This window comes from Bombyx mandarina, chromosome 09 (genome assembly GCF_030267445.1).
Source record: "Bombyx mandarina strain Sakado chromosome 09, ASM3026744v2".
Classification (NCBI taxonomy): Eukaryota; Metazoa; Arthropoda; class Insecta; order Lepidoptera; family Bombycidae; genus Bombyx; species Bombyx mandarina.
In genome coordinates, this window is record NC_143216.1 from 5,738,895 (window position 1) to 5,761,875 (window position 22,981).

Genomic DNA, 22,981 nt, shown 5'->3' on the forward strand with positions numbered 1-22,981 from the left:
TCAATCGTCAGCGAAGGCCCTTTAGGCTTTGTGAATTCACAAACTAAGGACTTACAAGTACATGCATGTTCGATTTAGGTTTCTGATTATATGTGCCTAAGCACTAAGACTAATCTTAACTCAGGTTTTTTTTTATTGCTTAGATGGTTGGACGAGCTCACAGCCCACATGGTGTTAAGTGGTTACTGGAGTCCATAGACATCTACAGCGTAATTCTCAATAAGGTCTCAAGCTCAGGTCTTAAGTATAGTTACAACGGCTGCCGCAGAAATAGGCAGGGTGGTGTTACCTACTCATGCAGACTCACAAGAGGTCCTACCACCAGTAATTACGCAAATTGTAATTTTGCGGGTTAATTTTTATTACACGATTTTATTCCTTCACCGTGGAAGTCAATCGTGAACATATGTTATATAAGTACGTATATTATTAGAAAAATTGGTACTTCCCGGCGGGATTCGAACACTGGTGCATCGCCAGATATGAATGCACCGGAGTCCGCACGGGTAGGTACTACCGTCCAGTCTATTTCTGCCGTAATGCGTTTGAAGGGTGGGGCAGCCGTCGTAACTATACTTGAGACCTTAAACTTGTATCTCAAGGTGGGTGGCGCATTTACGTTGTGGATGTCTATGGGCTCCAGTAACCACTTAACACCAGGTGGGCTGAGAGCTCGTCCACCCATCTAAGCAATAAAAAATAAATAAAAACTCATTAAAAGATAGACCGAATGCTCTTGTGTAGCTATAAAGATAATAAAAACTGCTACATAAAATCAATTGTTTTGTTTGTATGTAATATACAGTGTCTACAGCAGGGGTGGGCAAATATTTTGATAGTCGGCCACATTACAGATGAAAATTTGACCTCGGGCCAAACATTTTTTTTCTAATTTTATATTGTGCGATTATTATACATACTGTCGGTAGGCAGCGGCTTGGCTCTGCCCTTGGCATTGTTGACGTCCATGAGCGACGGTAACCACTCACCATCAGGTGGGCCGTATGCTCGTCTGCCTATATGGCAATAAAATAAAAATAAAAAATACTATAACTGTTCAATTATTATAATTATTTTTTCGAATAGGAGGCGTTGAAAAGTTCGGTTATCGGGAGAAAATTTTGGCTTCCACCAGCCCTGATAATATGTATCAGTATTGCTTAATATTTTATCTAAAAAAATTTATGTATCAGTTTATGTTAGACAGAAACTAATATTTGTGTTTTTAATAATAATATATGCAATGCTTCACGGGCCAGACAAATTTCCACCATTTGCCCAGGCCTGGTCTACAGTAACATTGAATAGTAAGGTATGTTGCTATGTAAGATACGTTGTATGTACCAACGTAATGGTCAACGGTTTACTTGAATAAGATGCCTTGTAGTATTTAAAGTTGCTAATTACATTTGATTTCTTTTATTAGAATTTTGTATAATTTTTAAGAGCACTTTAACATGCTTTTATTAGCTTGATCTGACGTTGGGCTTGACCTGACTTTGTAACGGAATCTTTAAAATTCGCGCACGTATGAAGATAATGATTGTGATAACCAGTGATAATATGTAGTTATATTTTTATTACTTTAACTTAATATTCTGAGGATCACCAGGATAAAGAAAAAAATATTAATTTCATTTTTGGTTTGCTATTTAAGTGTTTTATTTCAAATTCGCAAGTATGAACGTTTTCCGAAAATTTGGTGATAAAATTAATAAGCTCATTGGACTGTCGGTTATTCTAAAATTCTTTATTCAAATGTTGAAACCAATATAATATATTTCGGCGTTTGGCATAATCCTTTGTCAAGCCTAGGATGGCTTAGTAATTCTGCGGAGAGAAATATCGGGCTTTGACTTTGATTAAAACAAACAAGCTGTCCGGTGCATTTCCTTTATAGCGACGACTCAAGGGAACTTCACACACATAGACACAGCCCACTGAGTTTCTTGCCGGATTTTCTCAGTGGGTCGCGATTCCGGTCCGGTAGTAGATTCTAGGAAGCACTGCTCTTGCTAGGGCTAGTGTTAGATAATTCTCTCAGGCTCAGCCCGTGAGCTCACCTACCCGTCCGCGAGAAGCTGGAATAGCCTCTTAGGCTACCAAAGAAAAGGCGGAGAAAAAGACATTCTCAGTATAGATGCTGTATTCGCAAGTTGTATTAAGCGGAAATAGGTTAATGGTACAAAGTCAAGAGCAACTTTATAAACAATGTATAAATTAATGCATATTAATATTCCGTTATCGCCGTTAAGTGGTTATCGGAGCCCATAGACATCACGAGTAATACACATATCTGAGATTGATGTATCCATTATATTGTTTAACAGCTATACCGTTCTTCAAACCGGAACAGACTCCTTATTGCTTCGTGGATGAAATAGGCAAGATGGTGATATATGTGTTAAAATATACACATGTGATATAATATTTTCTTTACAAACGTGTCTTTTCTTAATTTGTTTCGGGTTTTTTATTTGGTAAATTCGTCATCATTTGTCTACCGTAAAGACGTTCACTATAATTTTACGCTTACGCAACAACGGTATATTTTCATCAATAACATGTTCTTCGCAGATTAACATAACAAAAACGCATACCGTGTGAAAGTATATAAGTAAACAGACCCTACCATCGAAATTCACGACGATTATCGTCCTCAATAATTTGACTTCAGTTATGACTGCGTACATTCCCACCGTCCGTGATTTCTCCCCTAATGTACAGGTAAAAGCAGATATAAGGCAAGACGTTCGAGGGGACGAAATCAATGGAAATAAAGAAACAGGGCGCCATTGTGTGCGTTTACGCAAGAGACCACGTGCGCGATCGTTCCCACGATATTTATTCAAGAGACCCGGGAAACATATATAAAGGGTGTGTGGACTTCATAACGGACCACTTCCGAATTTACCGAGCTATAGTACGTTACGCCCGGGGGACCGAGCCAGCGGCCCCCCGGGCTTGAAGCTATCAAGTCTAATTAAAAGTTGTCATTTGTCATTTAGTTGCTAATTAACGGAAAAACGGTTTCAACTGTGAACAATGACGCCACCGGAAGACCCTTTGAAGTGGATCGGAAGTCCGTCGGAAAATTTTCGATGTAAGTTGTCCTCTTTGTTAAAACTCTTCAGTGTTTTGTTTTAAAGTCACTTCTTTTCGTTGTAAAAATAGGAGTTAGTATATATATGATTTGAAAATTAAATATGTACTATTTAAGACATAGCTACTTAGATATTATTCGTTATTGGCCGGATCCTGTAATACAAAGATAGCAAGATTATTAATTACTTGTTCTTTGTTGCAGATTTCAAACAATTGCTTTGTGCATGTTATATATATGAAAAACAAAATTGAAAACAAAACTATGGTGAGCCTCAGAAGCCGTTGCATTATTGCGATGAATGCGGCGAGACGTAGCAGGATACATTTTCAGGACAATTTGAACAAAGAGACCATTGGAGCGGTAGCTAAGTAGAATTTACTACATCTTAGACTTCCCAAAGATAGTTTAGGCTTAGTTAGGTCTTAGTTTAAGCTTTCGCGTTACGTCTTAGAAATAGATTCTGTACCATTATGTGAATCATAATATAAGTTAAAGTACATCAAATAAGTTTTGCATTTCTGTGTCAATAGTATTTTAAACTTCGGTTCGAATGTTTTAAATCTAAATAGCCTTAATGATCGGTGTTGTTTGTTTTGTTCAAGTTAAAGTTTCATGTTTTTGTTTCACATTAATGTTATGCGTTTGGAATGAATGTTTGTTTGTTGTTCAGTTTGTTTTGCATTCCAACAAACTAGTTAATTTTGCATTCAGAGTATACGAAAGCTGTTATTATTGTCTGTTTACTTTGCTTTTGATTTACTTATATAAATTATCACCACGTCAAACTGATTAAAGTTTAAAATTAAAAATATTATCAACTTTAAAATTTTTGTTATTAGCTAGCTGTTGTGTTCAAGTTTGTCACGTTGTTTTTTTTTGTTTTATTAACGTTAATTTTGCATTTTGTTTCTGTTAAATTTTACAGCCGAAAAGAATTCGTTAAGTTCACAAACACCTTGTTTTCACAAAACTGTTACATTTAATTTGTTCGTAGTATTTGGATTTTTGATTGGTCTTGTTGGAGTGACTTATTACAACGAAACCGTTTCTCTAATGCTATTAGCTAAAGTTATCCGTTTTAAATTGTTGAATTTTCGTTTGTAAATTATTGTTGATTTATTTGTTTAAACTAAAGTTGAGTTTTTGTTTGGTTATTCGTGTTTCGTTCGTTTTGTTAACGCGTCAGACTTTTGAATTACTTGTGTTATACTAGCATACGTTTTTCGCGACACCGTTTGATAATCTGATTACCGAATATTAACGCTTCCTACGTTAAAACAAAGATGATTATACGTAAATTATAATTTGCGTAATTACTGGTGGCAGGACCTCTTGTGAGTCCGCGCGGGTGGGTACCACCGCCCCGCCTATTTCTGCCGTGAAGCAGTAATGCGTTTCGGTTTGAAGGGTGGGGCAGCCGTTGTAACTATACTGAGATCTTAGAACTTATATCTCAAGGTGGGTAACGTATTTAAGTTGTCTGTCTATGGGCTCCAGTAACCACTTAACACCAGGTGGGCTGTGAGCTCGTCCACCCATCATAAAGCAAAAAAAAAAGTATCGTGTACGTAATAAACTAACTAAAAGAAACTTTTTTTTTGTGAAAACAGCATCGAAACTTGTGTTAAAATGACGTGCTAATGACGTAATATTTTTTAATAGTGTGGATTCACAAACCACTATGTATAATTTTTATCATCCTAGCCTGAATACCAAATTAATTCCAATTCCAACTTAGTAATTTCGAAACTGCTTAAATACGGCGGGCTGTTTAATACGGATTCGGCTGAAGAAATTTTCTTTCTTAGGTCCCAAACCTCTATTCTAGAATTCGGATAATATCACTTTTTACTATGAACAATTAAAAAAGTAATCAATTTTTCCTCCACTATAGTAATTCAAATTTATGATCCATTTTTCTTTCTTTTTCAAAATTACTGTACTGAAAAATTTTAGTTTTTAATCCTTCTATGAAAGTATACATTTCTGTTACACATTATACTATGATGTTATGAAAAATCGATATCGTTTTGACACGCAAATAATTTTGAACAGAACATGTCCAAGTTTACCGAAGTGTGCCTTAAAGCTAAATGTGCCTAAAACTATTTTTTGATCCTTTTGCGCCTCCTTACAAGGTTCTAGTATCTACGAGAACCTTGTAAAGACGTTTTGTTGAATTGAAATTACCTTAGGGTATTTTTATTTAAGTCTATCTGCCTGTTAACTGTGATGACAGTCTAATGATTATTTTCTTCCTTGGATATTAGCTCTAGTTTGAGAGTTTCTCTCTGTTTTAACTTTAAAATTATAGCAATAGTTTTAAACTAGGTACGTAGAGTTCAATACACTTAATTCGCAGTTCACAAATTCACATAAGCTCCGGGAACAAAATATTCATTACAACTCATCATAAATTGTTCACTGTTCAGTTTTCTGTTTGTTAACGTTATGTAGTTGTAAGCGTTGAATTATTGTTAAGTTTGGATTGTGATATTATCGTTAAATCATTTCGATGGCTGTGTTCGTTAGTTTTACGTTAAGTTTTCGTTTTGACTGTTGATTTGTTGTTGTTATGCCGACATTAAGGCCACAATACTGACCTCTCTTGTACTATATTTTATTGCTAAGTGTAGTTTAAGTATTTTAAGTTCTAGTTGAAACTGAAGCTTGAGTAAAATTAACGTGTTAGTTAGTATGATAGTAAAATGAATAGAGATGTTTGATTGTAATCGTGTGTTTGTGTGAAATATAAATTAAAAACAGCCAATATGTGTTTTTATTGGTTTCCCCTTTGAAACTGTATCCATAAAGATATTATTAGCTTAATAACGGACATTTGGTACTCAAGATATTAAAGTAAATATTTTATTGCTTTTTTTTAAACCTTTATTCTTTACAGGAGATCGAATGTGAGGTCATAGTTAAATGGTTACTCTTATCCATAGACACCGCAGAATCAATGCTTTCAGGTATGAGGTTGGAGTCTGAAAGTTGTTTTAATAACTGTTATTTTACTTTTTGTTAAAATTGAATGGACAGATATTGCGCGGCAGAAATGGATAGGAGGAGGGTAGATAAATTGACATTACCCCACAATATGCTCCAACACCATTTACCACTTTTCACTGAGTTAAAACCATCGTGATACGAATTGTATGTATTTTAGCGTATCTGTATATAAAGTAAAATATTCAGCCCACCGCAGCGTCGCTTGAATTTAGGCAGCGCATTCATATGCACACAGTACATTGTTTTTCTGGTTTAGAATTGGATAATACAATTTTAGAGCTTCAGCAAAGGCGGCTGGAGTACGGCCAACTGTTTCACTATCTTTAACCAAATTCGGGTGCTGTACCCGTATACATGTTTACGGAGTCTGTGCGGTCGCAAACATTGTCCATGCATTAGACGGTAGATACACAGATGTAATGAAGATAGTTTTCGGTTGAGGAAAACAAGAAGTTTCGATGCGCAATCTCGCCGCTTAGCTTCTTCTTAATTGCTTAACTTTAAACGGGGCATCTTCCTGTCGCCGAATTCGTTAAACTCGAGCCATACTTTTCCGAGAACGAGATACTTGGAACATTGCGACTTTGAAATTGAATAAATGAAAAATAAGTTGACTTTTAAATGTGTTTTGTTTTTTTCTCAAAATCATTTATGTGCTACTAGGTAATGACCGAGCTTTGCTCGGTATTTTTTTTGATAAATTGTCATCATCATCATCATCATCCCACTGCTGGACATAGGCCTTCCCCAATGCCTTCCACATAATGCGATCCTCCGCCTTCCGCGTCCAACGACTTCCCGCCGTGCGCACTAAGTCGTCAGTCCACCTGGTTGGAGGACGCCCCACGCTCCTAGTACCCATCCGTGGCCTCCATTCGAGGACTTTCCTTTCCCACCTTCCTTGATAAATTGTGTTTTTTAGAAATTATAGTTAAATTCGAATATAAATATTGATAAAATGATGAATTACATATTGATAAAATGATTGATAAAATATGAATAATATTTTTCGATCTTACCGACAGAATAATAATAAAATATGAACCTGGTTATTTAAAGAAAAAATTAAAAATATCGATAAAGTTGATTATTGAAAACACGAATAAAACAACATTTTCTGAAATTAAATCGTAGCTAGATCGATTTATCGCCCCCAAAAACCCCCGTAACTAAATTTTCTGAAAATCGTTGGAGCCGTTTCCGGGATTCAGATTATGTATGAAATATATTTATATACAAAAATTGCTAGTTTAAAGATATACGATATTTACATATTAGTTAGTGAATTAAATATGGTATGAATTAAGACGTCAAAATACATTTGGCACGGAAATTTAACTAGGTTAACATTTCTACGTGTCTAAGATATCGTAAATTGTATAAAGACGTTTGTCTTCAAATACAGTTTCACGCCTGGCGAAGTGTAAAAGATGAAATATAAAAGGCATTCGTAATGCTTTTGAAGCGTTCGCCCCCGATCCAAATACACGTCGAAGTTCGAAATATTGCTGGCGACATTCGCACAACGTTTTATTGTTAAAATTATTTATTTTTCTCGTAAAGCGTCGTCTAGTTATAACAATGGGTTGAATGTTCTAAAATTCAATGGCATGTTGGCTGCTACAATATGTTGGATATTTCGTAGTTTCATTTTCACAAATGGCCAGCAAAGAATGTGTCGGAGTCTCATCCATCGACAGAGTTCCTCTTAATCCGGTGATAATTCCCGTACTTTGGCGACTTCTTTTCAGTTGCTTTTCAGTTCTTTCCTGTGTAGATACTAATCTCTGCTGGTTCATTTGCACGCGTCTAACTTTTTTTCGCACTAAATTTGAATAGTAATCAATTTTTTGTTGTAATCCGTCAAGCGACCAATAAAATTGAAGGTCAGCCAGGATTATTACGAAAAATGCGGCGTATATGCAAGTCAGTCCCACAGCGAAGTAATAAAGTTTTGGATCTATCGATGAATAGAATGGACAATCGTCTTGGAGGGCGAGGCAATTCCAGAAAAATGAAGGGTGTTCGATTTGTTCGTTCAAACTGGTCATAGTTATTCGTCACAATGATTTGAAATAATGATCAACAAAAAAAATTAGAGCATTTTTGTGGTGGTTTGACAAAAACGGGATTATTGAAGAACATAATGACTGCGTTTGACAATTCCATTTTCACTTCATAGTGACATTTTGTCCAAAGAGTAATATAAGAAATAAAAAAGAATGAAGTATGTAATACTTTTAAATGATTTTTGAAATTTCAAGCATTTTCCCAGATGTCAACAAGAAGTGCATCTCGACGCTTAAGCTCATTTTCATTTACATTTAATTAGCCGTATGCGTTGTGGCACTTTCTTTTAATTACGGTTTTCGAGCGTTGCTCTTTCTGTAATACTTAGTTTATGTGAAGCTACTTTTATATTTACCGCCATGATAAATAGGAGGGTTTATCTGATCCTCATCATATACACGCTAAAATTACGAAAGCGAATATTTTATAAGACGGTATACCCGTATTAAGCTATGCGACTATGACGTCACCAATTTGTTTAAGTAAATTCGAAGTCTAATACGACTTGACACGCGTTCACAAAATACATATTAGGTATATGTCGAAGAAGAAAAAGCATCGTTTAATAAAATTCAGTTTCGCAAAATTTATAAATTTACGTAATTAATGGTCGCAAACGTATTGTACGTCCTCTAGGACTGGTCTGGCTTAAGATCACTTTGAAATATATATACAATGGATACTAATCTAATGCTAGAATGGAGACGATATTATTATTTTCGTCAATTCCTGAGAGTAGTCCCGTGGGTGTGATTTGTTTAGTTTTCGATATACCACCTTTTTTTTTCTACCTAAACTGAGAGCCTTGAGAGGCTATATCAGCGTAGCCTTAACTAGTAGGTGAGCTCACGGGGCTCAAACCTGACGAAGTTGCTAAGATAAACCCTAGCAAGAGTCGTGCTTCGCAGAATCTACCACCCGATCGGAAACGCGACCCACTGAGAAGAACCGGCGAGAAACTCAATGGGCTGTGTCTGAGGGTTACGTTATACCACAAAACACTAATCATAATTTGTTCTCTGACAATGGCGGTGCCAATTTGGATATGGTTTTCAGTGATAAGATCAGAAGCCGGTCTTTCGGCTCTTTGTTTTTCACGAGACGTAGACATAATTATGTCCACTTTACAGTATAAACTCATGTTTGTTATTTTAATTTTATTATTTTGAACGTTTTGTTTACTGTTAGGAAAATATAAACGTCGACAAATTTAATAACATTTTACTAGTCCGTGATCATGAAAACTGTTACCTAAGTAAGTTAGTAAGTTTTTTTATGTTTAGGTAAGCTTTTTATTGGTGGTAGGACTTCTTGTGTGTCCGCACGGGTAGGTACCACCGCCCTGCCTATTTCTGCCGTGAAGCAGTAATGCGTTTCGACTTGAAGGGTGGGGCTGCCGTTGTAACTATACTGAGACCTTAGAACTTATATCTCAAGGTGGGTGGCGTATTTACGTTGTAGATGGTTAGACCATAGCCCATAGGGGCTCCAGTAACCACTTAACAAGGTGGGCCGTGAGCTCGTCCACCCATCAAAGCATTAAAAAAAAAAGTAATCGAAACTTTGGAAATAAAAAAATTACAACAAAAATCTAGATTAAAACCATAGAGCTGTATAGTTTCTTTAGCATTACGTTTGATATAATCCTGTTTTACCACAGAGTTCATCCACTGAGCATTTTATCACGTAGCGTCTGGCCCTTGAATGAACGGTATTGGCACCAAAAGATGCCCTTCTTCAAACGAGGTTTGAATATAGAATTTCAGAGTTAAGAAGCGGTATAGTGCTTCTAGTATTGATAGCGTCCGTCTCATGCAAGTCTGTCTCTCATCCGTCAGTGAGGACTATTAAAAGCATTTGATTCTTATAAAAATACTCTATTTTTAAGCTAGCATGTACGCTTAAAACTGTATATTAAACTAAAATAAGACTATTAAAATTCAGCTTTGAAGAACGCGCTCACGAGTTCAGCCTGAGAGGGTTCGCTAATATTTGCCTAAGTAAGAGCAGTGCCTTGCTGTATGTATCACCGCATAAATTTAGAATCGCGACCAACTGAGACGTTCCGGCGAGGAACTCAGTAGATTGTGTATGTGAGTTAAGTTTCGCGTCGAATTCTTCTTCGCATTTTATGAGTTCGACGAGAACTGTCACTCACTCTGTTGTTGATGGTATAGGTGACATGTAAATGTCATATTGAAGGCAAGTTCATGATGTCATTTTGTAATTAAATTTCCTTATACGTGATCTTTACCCTAAGTCAAATTTATTACTATGCACATTTTGAAGTCGTCGTGGCCTAAAGGATAAGACGTCCGGTGCATACGTGTTGAGCGATGCACCGGTGTTCGAATTCCGCAAGCGGGTACCAATTTTTCTAATGAAATACGTACTTAACAAACGTTCACGTTTGACTTCCACGGTGAAGGAATAGCATCGTGTAATAAAAATGAAACCCGCAAAATTATAATTTGCGTAATTACCCTGTAACTATACTGAGACCTTACATCTCAAGGTGGACCTCTTGTGAGTTCGCGCGGGTGGGTATCACCACCCTTCCTATTTCTGCCGTGAAGCAGTAATGCGTTTCGGTTTGAAGGGTGTGGCAGCCGTTGTAACTATACTTGAGACTTATATCTCAAGGTGGGTGGCGCATTTACGTTGTAGATGTCTATGAGCTCCGGTAACCACTTAACACCAGGTGGGCTGTGAGCTCGTCCATCCATCTATGCAATAAAAATAAAAAAAATATATGTAATCCCGACCTAACTTAAACTTGGATACGAAGAACGTATTATACTACTACTGCTGCGCTGGTACTATGACTCCGAAGTGGGTTTTGGCCTACGAAAATAAACGTTGCCATTCATCCCGGCGCTGCGCAAAACCTTGCTACTCCGACACTTGGAACTCATGCAAATTTCCTTCTACAGCGTCAGACCAGCAGTGCTTGGGCATCTCTACGAGGTGGCGTCCCTCCGATACACAGATATACAATACAGATACAACATTCATACATACAGATATACAAGGTACAAATTATAATATTAAAATATATATATTTATCTGCTTATACTTACGTTGATATTGGATAATAATTTAGAAGATAAGGTCTGCCGTTGTTGCGTCACACCTGCAGCCGTCACATGTGCTGATATCACCTGTGCTCTTCATCATTATAGACAGATTATGAAATTGAATTAAATTAAAATAAGTTGGTTAATAAATTTGCAATATATATTTAATGTTGTTTTTATAGATTTTTAAAAAAGACAACATACAAAGACATGTTATATGTTTTGATAATGTTTTTTTTTTGTTAGTGAAAAAATATTTTCATCAGCTTTATTCATTCAACTGGGGTTTGGTTTGGAGCTAATGCACTTCACGAAACCTACCTCGAAACAAGATAACCTCAATTGTTCTGTATATTAGCTGTCCTACCCCTCAAACCGAAGGGCATTATTGGTTTACGCCAGGAATACGATGATAGGACCTACCCATCCAAAGTCACAATTCGCACAACCAGTAAATAAATACTAGAGGTCCCGCAGAAGTCGAAATTCGACTGTAATTAATTGGAATTGTAAGTTTGTACATATTATGATTGTATTTTATACTTCTATAATCACAAATTTCGCCAAGACTGCACTATAAAAAATATTAACAAAGACAAACAATACTTAATCTCAATTTGACAACAGACGTCAAGAACAAAAGTTTGACAATACATAGTATGTATGCGTGTGTGCGACAAATACATGGTATGTAGTGTGTGTAATGTTTTCTCTATTGATTTAATATATCTTTTGTGCATTATTTAAAAAAAAAAATTAGCATTGTGCACTTCTTCTCGATATTCTCTATAAGTGTGGAAAATTTCATACTCCTCCGTCCGCGCAATTTTCGTAAAAAGTGATACAAAGTTTTTGCTTCACGTATTAATTATATAGATTAAACAGATGACAAAAATTGATCATCGTTCGACAGTATTTTAAACAAACTCTTTCATGAAGACACACTTTGTTGGCACACTAAAATGTTGTCCGTTAAAGTTTCACTTGCAACTTCTATACTTTTCGACTTGCCAATGCTTCATATTTTCAATACAATTTTGTTCGAGTAAGTTTATGATTTTTGAAAATTACGTCGAAACGTAAAATGAAACGTTTGTTCTTCTCAAAGAGCTTGATGTTTCTGTGGTATTTGATTATTTCAAATAAATTTTTTTCTATGAAAAGTTTTTTTAATACATATATGATTAAGTACTTGTCTGTTAATTATTTGTTTCATGGCAGCCATATTTTATTTGATTTAACAAAACACACCAGTCGTGTTAAAAATAACCATTTTTAGTGTTTTAATTATTAATGATAACAATAGCGAATTCATCCCATTTTAATTTTAATTAATATCATGTAGGTACGTACGTACATACGTGCGTAAAGTAGTTGGTTTCTTGTAATAATTAACAATTACTGTGAAAATTATCTTTTGATTTTATTAGCTTCATACTTTTGTTTTCTATATCATGTTACATTCAGTTTATATAAAAAAAAAAACTCATTTCTTCGCAATTATTTTTTCAGACTCTTCCCAGAGACGGCGAGCCAGTTCAGTATTACGCCCCGTTTTGGTTAAAGTTTTAACCTGACAATCGGCGAAATAACAGCCGGTTACGTTTTCTACCTCAGGAGACACCGCCAGGTATATTGAAGTCTGAGCCCCTTCCCGAGGGGTCTTAACAAAGAAACTTGTGACAGGAAGCCAGTACTTCGAAAATGGCAGTTTATCAGAATTTAAAATATCAGTATTTACTAAGCCGGGATGTAAGCAATTAGCAGTCACTCCAGTACCTTCAAGCCGTCTCGCCAACTCAGTGGTCATTAGAACATTACACAGCTTGCTGTTTTTATATGCTTGCATTTTACTGTATGACTGCGGGGTTTCTTTTTCCAAATTTAAATTGTTAAAATCAATAATTCCTTTTGTGTAGGCTAGGGAAGAAACGTTGATGATGCGACTCGGAGCTGACGATTTAATTAGCGGAAGAAGAAGCTTCGTGAGCAGAAATGGCCCGAAGTGATTTGCTTGCATACCGACAAACAAGCCGTTTTCCGTCTTTACATTGTCCACGACGAGTACTCCAGCATTGTTGATAAGAATGTCTAAACGATTTTCGGTTTTAATGAATTCTTCAGCGAATCTTCTGACGGAATCAAATGACGCTAAATCCAACTGACGATAATGCACATCGTGGTTCCCTGATTCTGCAATGATCTGGTCTCTGGCCTTGGTACCGCGTAGATCGTTCCTGCAAGCGAGTATTACCCGGGCTCCACGCTCCGCTAAATCTTTTGCTGTCTCGTATCCTATACCGTTGTTGCTTCCGGTCACTATCACCACTTTGCCGACCAAATGCCTGCTGCATTTATTTATACCATAAGTTAATTTACAATACGTTCTATAAAGTAACGCTAATATGAGATTCAACACAATAAAACTAATGAAAACCATCGCGCTAGCTTAAGGTCAGTTATAAACGTGATTCTCTGCACTCAGTCACACGCCACTAAAACTATTTATCAAATATAATAATAGATAAGTGCTTCTATAAATGTGCTGGCCATATCTTACGGATACCGGTAATTACGGATTAGATAGGTACTTTATTCAAACAGGTTTTGAATTAGCGATGACTATACTGATTTTGTACCTACATATTTCAAAGTAACTTAATTTACTTTACGAAATTGATTACAAAATCCAATAATAACTTTAATCTTGAATAATATTACTTAATTAATGGCAATCGTGTTTGGTTTTCAAATTTGCTCCTAGCATTTTTTGCTGAGCAATTATTATTTCAACAACATGCTATTCGTATTTCCACAAGGGTCGACTTCTTTACCTATTTATATTAATATAATATTTTATTTTAATATTATTGTTTTGTTTAGTAGTATTAAAATGTGTTTTCGTTTATTATTAAAAATATTTGCTGTAATTCTCAAAACAATGACGTTAAAATGATTCGCCAAATCTGCGATGAACAATACATTTCCCAGTTTTCCCACTGAGTTTCTCGCCGGATTTTCTCAGTGGGTCGCGTTTTTTCATCCGGTGGTAAATTCTGCAAAGCACTGCTCTTGCTAGGGCCAGTGTTAGCAACACTCCCGGTTTGAGCCCCGTGAGCTCACCTACACGTCAAGGAGAAGCTGAAATAGCCTATCCAGGCTATCAGCATAGGTAGGGAAAAAAAAACGATACACGTTGAGAAATTTCTTCAGAGTTTAAATTGATTTAATAGAGAATTAGATTAAGAGAGTTATATTTTTTTTTATATCATTTCCTTAATTTATTTTTTCCTACAACTTTCACAAGATTGTGAACAATGTTGTCTTCCCTTTATAGCATACAATGACCAATTAATTTCGTTAGTAAATATGTAAGTAATTTTATCCTTAAAACAACATACATTTATCAAAAATCAAAGTCAAATTTTACCCAATAAACGTCTTGTACGAGTTTATGGAGAGAAAAGTAGAATTATGTAATTTTTTCCAGTTAATCGATCATGCGATTCGACCGTGTGTCATGGCAATTAGATACAGTTTATTTATCAATCAATTAAGGGCCTTTTGGTATCACAAGGCAATTTATTTTGCTGAAAGATTTCAATTATATAACTTGGAGATAGTGAGTATAGGTATAATTTCTACCTAATACATTTATTTAATTACAAAAATTGAGTATTGTCTTCGATGCTGTGGTTGTTGTTACCGTTGTTGTTGTTATTGTTACCCGCGTAGGTAATGTCACTGTTGATGATGATCTTTGTATGTTAGTGTTATAGATTAGCTTTTATCTTAGCCAGCCTTATTCCTAATTTATACAATTAATAAGACTGTTGTTTGTAAACAATTTTTTTATTACTAGGTACTTGTTTACTAATTATTTGTTTCATAGTGGCCATATTTTATTTGATTTAACAAAGCACACTAGGTTTGTTAAAAATGAACAGATAAGAGTGATTTAATTATTAATGATAAAAATAGCAAATTCCTCTCATTTTTATTGTTTTGTATAGTAGATATCTACGTGCGCGCGTAGTTGGTTCCTTGAAATAATTAACAGTTAGTGTGAAAATTATCCTTTGATTTTATTACTTTCATAATTATTTTCTATATATATATGTCGGCGCAAATATGACTATTTACCTACTGATCATCAACTAATTACTCTGTGATAAGAAATTGATGTTAAACAGTTCCTTTTATTGTAATTTCAATACTTTAAAACGTGTTTGAAAAACGTGTAAACCCGCTCACGTGTTTGAAAAACGTGTAAACACGCTCACGTGTTTAAAACGTGTCAACACGCTCACGGGTACGAAGCCCCATAAATACGGCCGTGCTGTCTAGCACTGATTGATTCGTGTCCAAGCCGTTGTACTGTACGGATATCTCTGTAACGTTGTTATGCTTCTCGTGCAATATACGAAGTTTTCGTGAAGTTCTCGTGAAGTTTTGTTTCGGAAACCCAAACATGAGTCATTCGTCAAGAAAGTGATGACCGCGACGTCAGCGGTGCTGACGTCACACTTTTTACAAACAATACGGACGTCCCTACTCCGTCATCAGAAGCGGGATCACACGCCGCCTCCGCTCAGCAACAACCTGGTGACCAGATAATCGTATCGGCGGATAATGACTACCCTCCAGCATCAGCCGATAAGCCTGTACCGTCTGCTTCACAAACCAGCATGGTCGAGCGACGGAATCAACAATCAACTGATCAATGAATACAAAAGATAAGTTTTTATTTTTGATTACTAAAATTTCACCACAAAATTCATCTGAAGACCATGATATCCTTACAAAACGAACAACACCTTACACATTCTTATCCCACCTTCAATAAATCTACGAGAACCTCCGAGAAATCTACGAGAACCTCCGAGAAATCTACGAAAACCTCCGAGAACCCTACAATAAAATCGCATTAATAGTCTCAAACTTACATAGTTACAAGTAACGCAAGTATAACAGATGCGCTACTCAGAGAAACTTTTTATTCCTGCAGATCAATGGGAATCAAAGAAAACCTACGAGAATCAACGAGGCTGGTGCAGAGCGCGCACCGCCCAAGTGGGATCACATGCCGCCTCCGCTGAGCAACAACCTGGAGACCAGATAACCGTATCGGCGGAAGAAGACTACCCACCAGCATCAGCCGATGAACCTCTACCATCTACTTCACAAACCAGGATGGTCGAACAACAAAATCAACAATGGGCATAAGGATAAGTTTTTATTTTTGATTAATAAAATTACGCCACCACATGAGTACCACAGTGTACGCCACCACATGAGTACCACAGTGTACGCCACCACATGAGTACCACAGTGTACGCCACCACATGAGTACCACAGTGTACGCCCACTACATAAGTACCACAGTGTATGCCCACTACATAAGTACCACAGTGTACGTCCACTACATAAGTACCACAGTGTACGTCCACTACATAAGTACCACAGTGTACGTCCACTACATAAGTACCACAGTGTACGTCCACTACATAAGTACCACAGTGTACATACACTACATAAGTACCACAGTGTACGTCCACTACATAGTACCACAGTGTACGTTCACTACATAAGTACCACAGTGTACGTCACAATATAAAACTACACAAAATAAGTTATTTTCAAAGTAACATAAAAAGGTACACAGATACCAATCTCAGAAACAGACATTCCATTGTTTCAGATGGACTCCAAGAACTCTCTGGTGATACACCATACATGGGCGGCTGGTGCAGAGCGCGCACCGCCTGTCAGTATGGCCGTGTCGGCGCAAATATGACTATTTACCTACTGATCATCAACTAATTACTCTGTGATAAGAAATTGATGTTAAACAGTTCCTTTTATTGTAATTTCAATACTTTAAAACGTGTTTGAAAAACGTGTAAACCCGCTCACGTGTTTGAAAAACGTGTAAACACGCTCACGTGTTTAAAACGTGTCAACACGCTCACGGGTACGAAGCCCCATAAATACGGCCGTGCTGTCTAGCACTGATTGATTCGTGTCCGAGCCGTTGTACTGTACGGATATCTCTGTAACGTTGTTATGCTTCTCGTGCAATATACGAAGTTTTCGTGAAGTTCTCGTGAAGTTTTGTTTCGGAAACCCAAACATGAGTCATTCGTCAACAAATTAATGACCGTGACGTCGCAAGGCTGACGTCACACTTTTTAAAAACACTACGGCGCACAGTGGGTCGATTCTATGATTTTAGTGACTTAGGGACCAACTTGGTTTTTTTATAAAAAAAATTATGTAGATAGATAGAGCTCGTTAATCTCAATAGTAATTGTTTTGGGCAAAAATTACAAAACTTTATAGTTTGGTCAGAAAAATGTGTTTTGTTATTTTTTTGTATGGAGCGGGTCACATTAAATTAAATTCCTGCTAAGTACCGCGAGGTCCCGCTTTGAAACTTTATTTTCCTTATACCTTGTCTAGTCTACTATCATTTGATGCTATGAACATGTGCATAAAGTTGCAACTCTGCCAAATAAATGGATCGAAAAAATTTAATAAATACATAGAATAAAAACCTTTATATATTTTTTCGTAAGTGCTTTTAAGTTAAATTTGATATGGATTAGTAAGTAAAAGCACGTAATGATACCCATAATTACATAATACCTAACAACAATACATTTAGTAGGTCTCTAATTATGCAATCTCTCTAAATATTATATATTTTGTTTCACCTTTCGATCTTTGGGTCAGAAGACGAAAGAAGATTTTGTAAAATATCCTCATTAGTCGACGTTCTACTTCTCATTCTTGAATAACAACTCTCTGTATATTTCCGAAAATCTTTATTGCGAGCTTCCGCTGCCTCTTCCGAGAGTTTACCTATACGTATGGCACCAAAGTTCTTCATTATTGTATATCACTGCCATGTGCCAACAATTTATGGATACTGGAAGGCATATATAATACCAGGGATATAAATTAACATACAATACTGCAGTATATCTAAAAAATTCGGAAAAATTGGAAACGCGCTCTCCAGATGCAACAGAGTGAAGAATCACGTGAAACCTCTCTATTAAATCTTTACGTATTCCTCTAAGCGGGCTGTTTCTTCTGCATCCCTGAAAAATCTTCTGACAGTATTGCCATCATTGGTTGTTCTTACTCCTTGCTTAACAACATCTATAAGTAAACCGCATTCCTTTTTAAACGCTTGCTGTATAGCACTTTTTCTGGTTGTTATTTTTTCTTTGTCATCGCCCCTTGCAACTCCATTTCTTGAAGTCCAAACGATAAGACGTAAACAAAAAAGTGTCATTTAAAAAAATATCTCACAGGAAACTACATACGATGAAAAAATTGTGAAGTAATAAAATTATATTTACCGATATGAAGTAAGCACTCCATGCATCTTATCCAGGCATGTAAAGATGGTATTCCATACTGGAATATATCTTCATTATTTTCTCTTTGATAAGCAAGTCACTCCAAAAAACTCTGACGGTTTTGCTTTGCAAATATCACAGACAGCAGAAAATGTTTCTGACAAATATGAGGTTATTTTGCCGTCTATCATCATCATGTGCAATTGATGCTTAACTTCAACTTGTTTGATTTTTGATGGCTGAAGTCTTTCTATTTCTTCTGTTATGCTAGCTTTTATAATTGTCACTGTTGACTGCGTTTCTTTTGTAAATTTAAACATTATTGGACGGTGATAAAAAGTTGATGAGGGTAGGTCGTTTTCCCAAACAATTGTTCCATCAAATTTCTGAAGCCTTATAGGAACTAGACTGACCATGAAAATAGATGAATCATCAAACTCTGTTTCATCTTTTTGTTTATAATTACTTTCACCTGGGGCTCTATCAAAGCCTATTTGCTTATAAGCAGTAGCTCTCTTGCAGAGTCCAAATCCGAAGTAATCACATCTAAAAGCCTATATAGCGCCAAGTTTACTAATGCTTGCATTTTAATAGCAGCTCCTTCTTCAGTAATAATTACCTCGTCTTTCCCTGGATAACATTTGGTGTTTTTTTGCTTAATTTTATATTAAGAAGGGTATAAATCAGACCCATTTTCACTTGCTGCTTCTCTTAGGTTTATATACTGCCACTTAATTTAAGTGAAACTAATATTGCCTCATCGGGAGATTATGTACTACTTTTCACTTTACTTGTAATTAAATACTCCTTAACTTTTTCTAGATCTTCGGGGTGATTTAACAAGTGGTTCATTATTTCTCCTACATCTTCATTTCTAGTGTTTCTCAAACTAGAAATTGTAGTAGCTTTCATTTCATCCGGGGATAACGAAAGCGATTGGTAAATTTGTTCAATGCGTCTTCGTTTTTGCCTGGATCCCAATTCTTCAAAAGGTTTTCGAGGTGCAAAAATAGATGTCGAGGCTTCTGTAGTACATTTGAGGGTGGTACATTTTCAACATCTTCAGTATTAGAAATCTCGAGCCTTTCATGTGCAGTGTTGATAGCTTCAGGTATCATTCCTTCGGGCCAGTTTATTGCACATTCTAACCAATCACATTTTTTCCTTATAAACTGTGCTAACATGCGACTACTTCGTTTCCATATTGCACTTATATTTGAACAAAATTGCGTACAGAATTTTTGGATCTCAACATTTTTCTCTTCGGTCACGTTTATTTGATTTTGTAGGAATTGAAAGAGTTTTTTATTATCAGACAGCGACAGTAGTTGCTCTCTTAAAATCATAAATAATTCTAAATTGTTAAAAAAATTATCAATTATAAAGGAAACAGTAAGATCACAACGACAATCACGAGATGTTAGTAGTAGTACGAATAAACGAACACTAGTTAGTATATAATAAGCATGGTCACTTTATACTTCCAGAGACAAACAAATGTTTACTATATTTTCTACTACCCAGTAATGGCTGCTTAACTAATTATCCTCATTAAATAATGTTAACTATCCTAATAATTAGAGAGATTGCTTAATTAGAGACCTACTAAATGTATTGTTGTTAGGTATTATGTAATTAAGGGTATCATTACGTGCTTTTACTTACTAATCCATATCAAATTTAACTTAAAAGCACTTACGAAAAAATATATAAAGGTTTTTATTCTATGTATTTATTAAATTTTTTCGATCCATTTATTTGGCAGAGTTGCAACTTTATGCACATGTTCATAGCATCAAATGATAGTAGACTAGACAAGGTATAAGGAAAATAAAGTTTCAAAGCGGGACCTCGCGGTACTTAGCAGGAATTTAATTTAATGTGACCCGCTCCATACAAAAAAATCACAAAACACATTTTTCTGACCAAACTATAAAATTTTGTAATTTTTGCCCAAAACAATTATTATTGAGATTAACGAGCTCTATCTATCTACATAAAAAAAATTATAAAAAAACAAAGTTGGTCCCTAAGTCACTAAAATCACAGTATCGACCCACTGTGCGGCGGTCCCTACTCCGTCATATAAATACCATATTATATTCATTTTATATAAAAAAATATGTTTATATTATATATATAAATTTATTTCATTTCTCCGCAATTATTTTTTCAGACTCTTCCCAGAGACGGCGAGCCAGTTCAGTATTACGCCCCGTTTTGCTTAAAGTTTTAACCTGACAATCGGCGAAATAGCAGCCGGTTACGTTTTCTACCTCAGGAGACACCGCCAGGTATATTGAAGTCTGAGCCCCTTCCCGAGGGGTCTTAACAAATAAACTTGCGATAGGAACCCAGTACTTCGAAAATGGCAGTTTATCAGAATTTACAATTTCAGTTTTTACTAAGCCGGGATGTAAGCAATTAGCAGTCACTCCAGTACCTTCAAGCCGTCTCGCCAACTCAGTGGTCATTAGAACATTACACAGCTTGCTGTTTTTATATGCTTGCATTTTACTGTATGACTGCGGGGTTTCTTTTTCCAAATTTAAATTGTTAAAATCAATAATTCCTTTTGTGTAGGCTAGGGAAGAAACGTTGATGATGCGACTCGGAGCTGACGATTTAATTAGCGGAAGAAGAAGCTTCGTGAGCAGAAATGGCCCGAAGTGATTTGCTTGCATACCGACAAACAAGCCGTTTTCCGTCTTTACATTGTCCACGACGAGTACTCCAGCATTGTTGATAAGAATGTCTAAACGATTTTCGGTTTTAATGAATTCTTCAGCGAATCTTCTGACAGAATCAAATGACGCTAAATCCAACTGACGATAATGCACATCGTGGTTCCCTGATTCTGCAATGATCTGGTCTCTGGCCTTGGTACCGCGTAGATCGTTCCTGCAAGCGAGTATTACCCGGGCTCCACGCTCCGCTAAATCTTTTGCTGTCTCGTATCCTATACCGTTGTTGCTTCCGGTCACTATCACCACTTTGCCGACCAAATGCCTGCTGCATTTATTTATACCATAAGTTAATTTACAATACGTTCTATAAAGTAACGCTAATATGAGATTCAACACAATAAAACTAATGAAAACCATCGCGCTAGCTTAAGGTCAGTTATAAACGTGATTCTCTGCACTCAGTCACACGCCACTAAAACTATTTATCAAATATAATAATAGATAAGTGCTTCTATAAATGTGCTGGCCATATCTTACGGATACCGGTAATTACGGATTAGATAGGTACTTTATTCAAACAGGTTTTGAATTAGCGATGACTATACTGATTTTGTACCTACATATTTCAAAGTAACTTAATTTACTTTACGAAATTGATTACAAAATCCAATAATAACTTTAATCTTGAATAATATTACTTAATTAATGGCAATCGTGTTTGGTTTTCAAATTTGCTCCTAGCATTTTTTGCTGAGCAATTATTATTTCAACAACATGCTATTCGTATTTCCACAAGGGTCGACTTCTTTACCTATTTATATTAATATAATATTTTATTTTAATATTATTGTTTTGTTTAGTAGTATTAAAATGTGTTTTCGTTTATTATTAAAAATATTTGCTGTAATTCTCAAAACAATGACGTTAAAATGATTCGCCAAATCTGCGATGAACAATACTTTTCCTACTGAGTTTCTCGCCGGATTTTCTCAGTGGGTCGCGTTTTTTCATCCGGTGGTAAATTCTGCAAAGCACTGCTCTTGCTAGGGCCAGTGTTAGCAACACTCCCGGTTTGAGCCCCGTTAGCTCACCTACACGTCAAGGAGAAGCTGAAATAGCCTATCAAGGCTATCAGCATAGGTAGGGGAAAAAAAACGATACACGTTGAGAAATTTCTTCAGAGTTTAATTAGATTAAGAGAGTTATATTTTTTTTTTATATCATTTCCTTAATTTATTTTTTCCTACAACTTTCACAAGATTGTGAACAATGTCGTCTTCCCTTTATAGCATACAATGACCAATTAATTTCGTTAGTAAATATGTAAGTAATTTTATCCTTAAAACAACATACATTTATCAAAAATCAAAGTCAAATTTTACCCAATAAACGGCTTGTAAGAGTATAAGGAGAGAAAAGTAAAATTATGTAATTTTTTCCAGTTAATCGATCATGCGATTCGACCGTGTGTCATGGCAATTAGATACATTTTATTTATCAATCAATTAGGGGCCTTTTGGTATCACAAGGCAATTTATTTTGCTGAAAGATTTCAATTATATAACTTGGAGATAGTGAGTATAGGTATAATTTCTACCTAATACATTTATTTAATTACAAAAATTGAGTATTGTCTTCGATGCTGTGGTTGTTGTTACC

General features: G+C 35.8%; 1 long non-coding RNA gene and 2 pseudogenes across 1 annotated transcript; 1 reads left to right on the forward strand and 2 right to left on the reverse strand.

Annotated features, from left to right (window-relative positions):
- Positions 1-2,429: 2,429 nt before the first annotated feature.
- On the forward strand, positions 2,430-5,876 carry LOC149502312 (uncharacterized). The gene is made up of 2 exons (XR_016323542.1): positions 2,430-3,103; positions 3,308-5,876. It is a non-coding gene; the product is annotated as an uncharacterized LOC149502312 (long non-coding RNA).
- Positions 5,877-12,512: 6,636 nt separating this feature from the next.
- On the reverse strand, positions 12,513-13,850 carry LOC114240843 (retinol dehydrogenase 11 pseudogene; annotated as a pseudogene).
- A 6,935-nt stretch (positions 13,851-20,785) lies between these two features.
- LOC114240829 (retinol dehydrogenase 11 pseudogene) lies at positions 20,786-21,931 on the reverse strand (annotated as a pseudogene).
- Between the last annotated feature and the right edge of the window lie 1,050 nt (positions 21,932-22,981).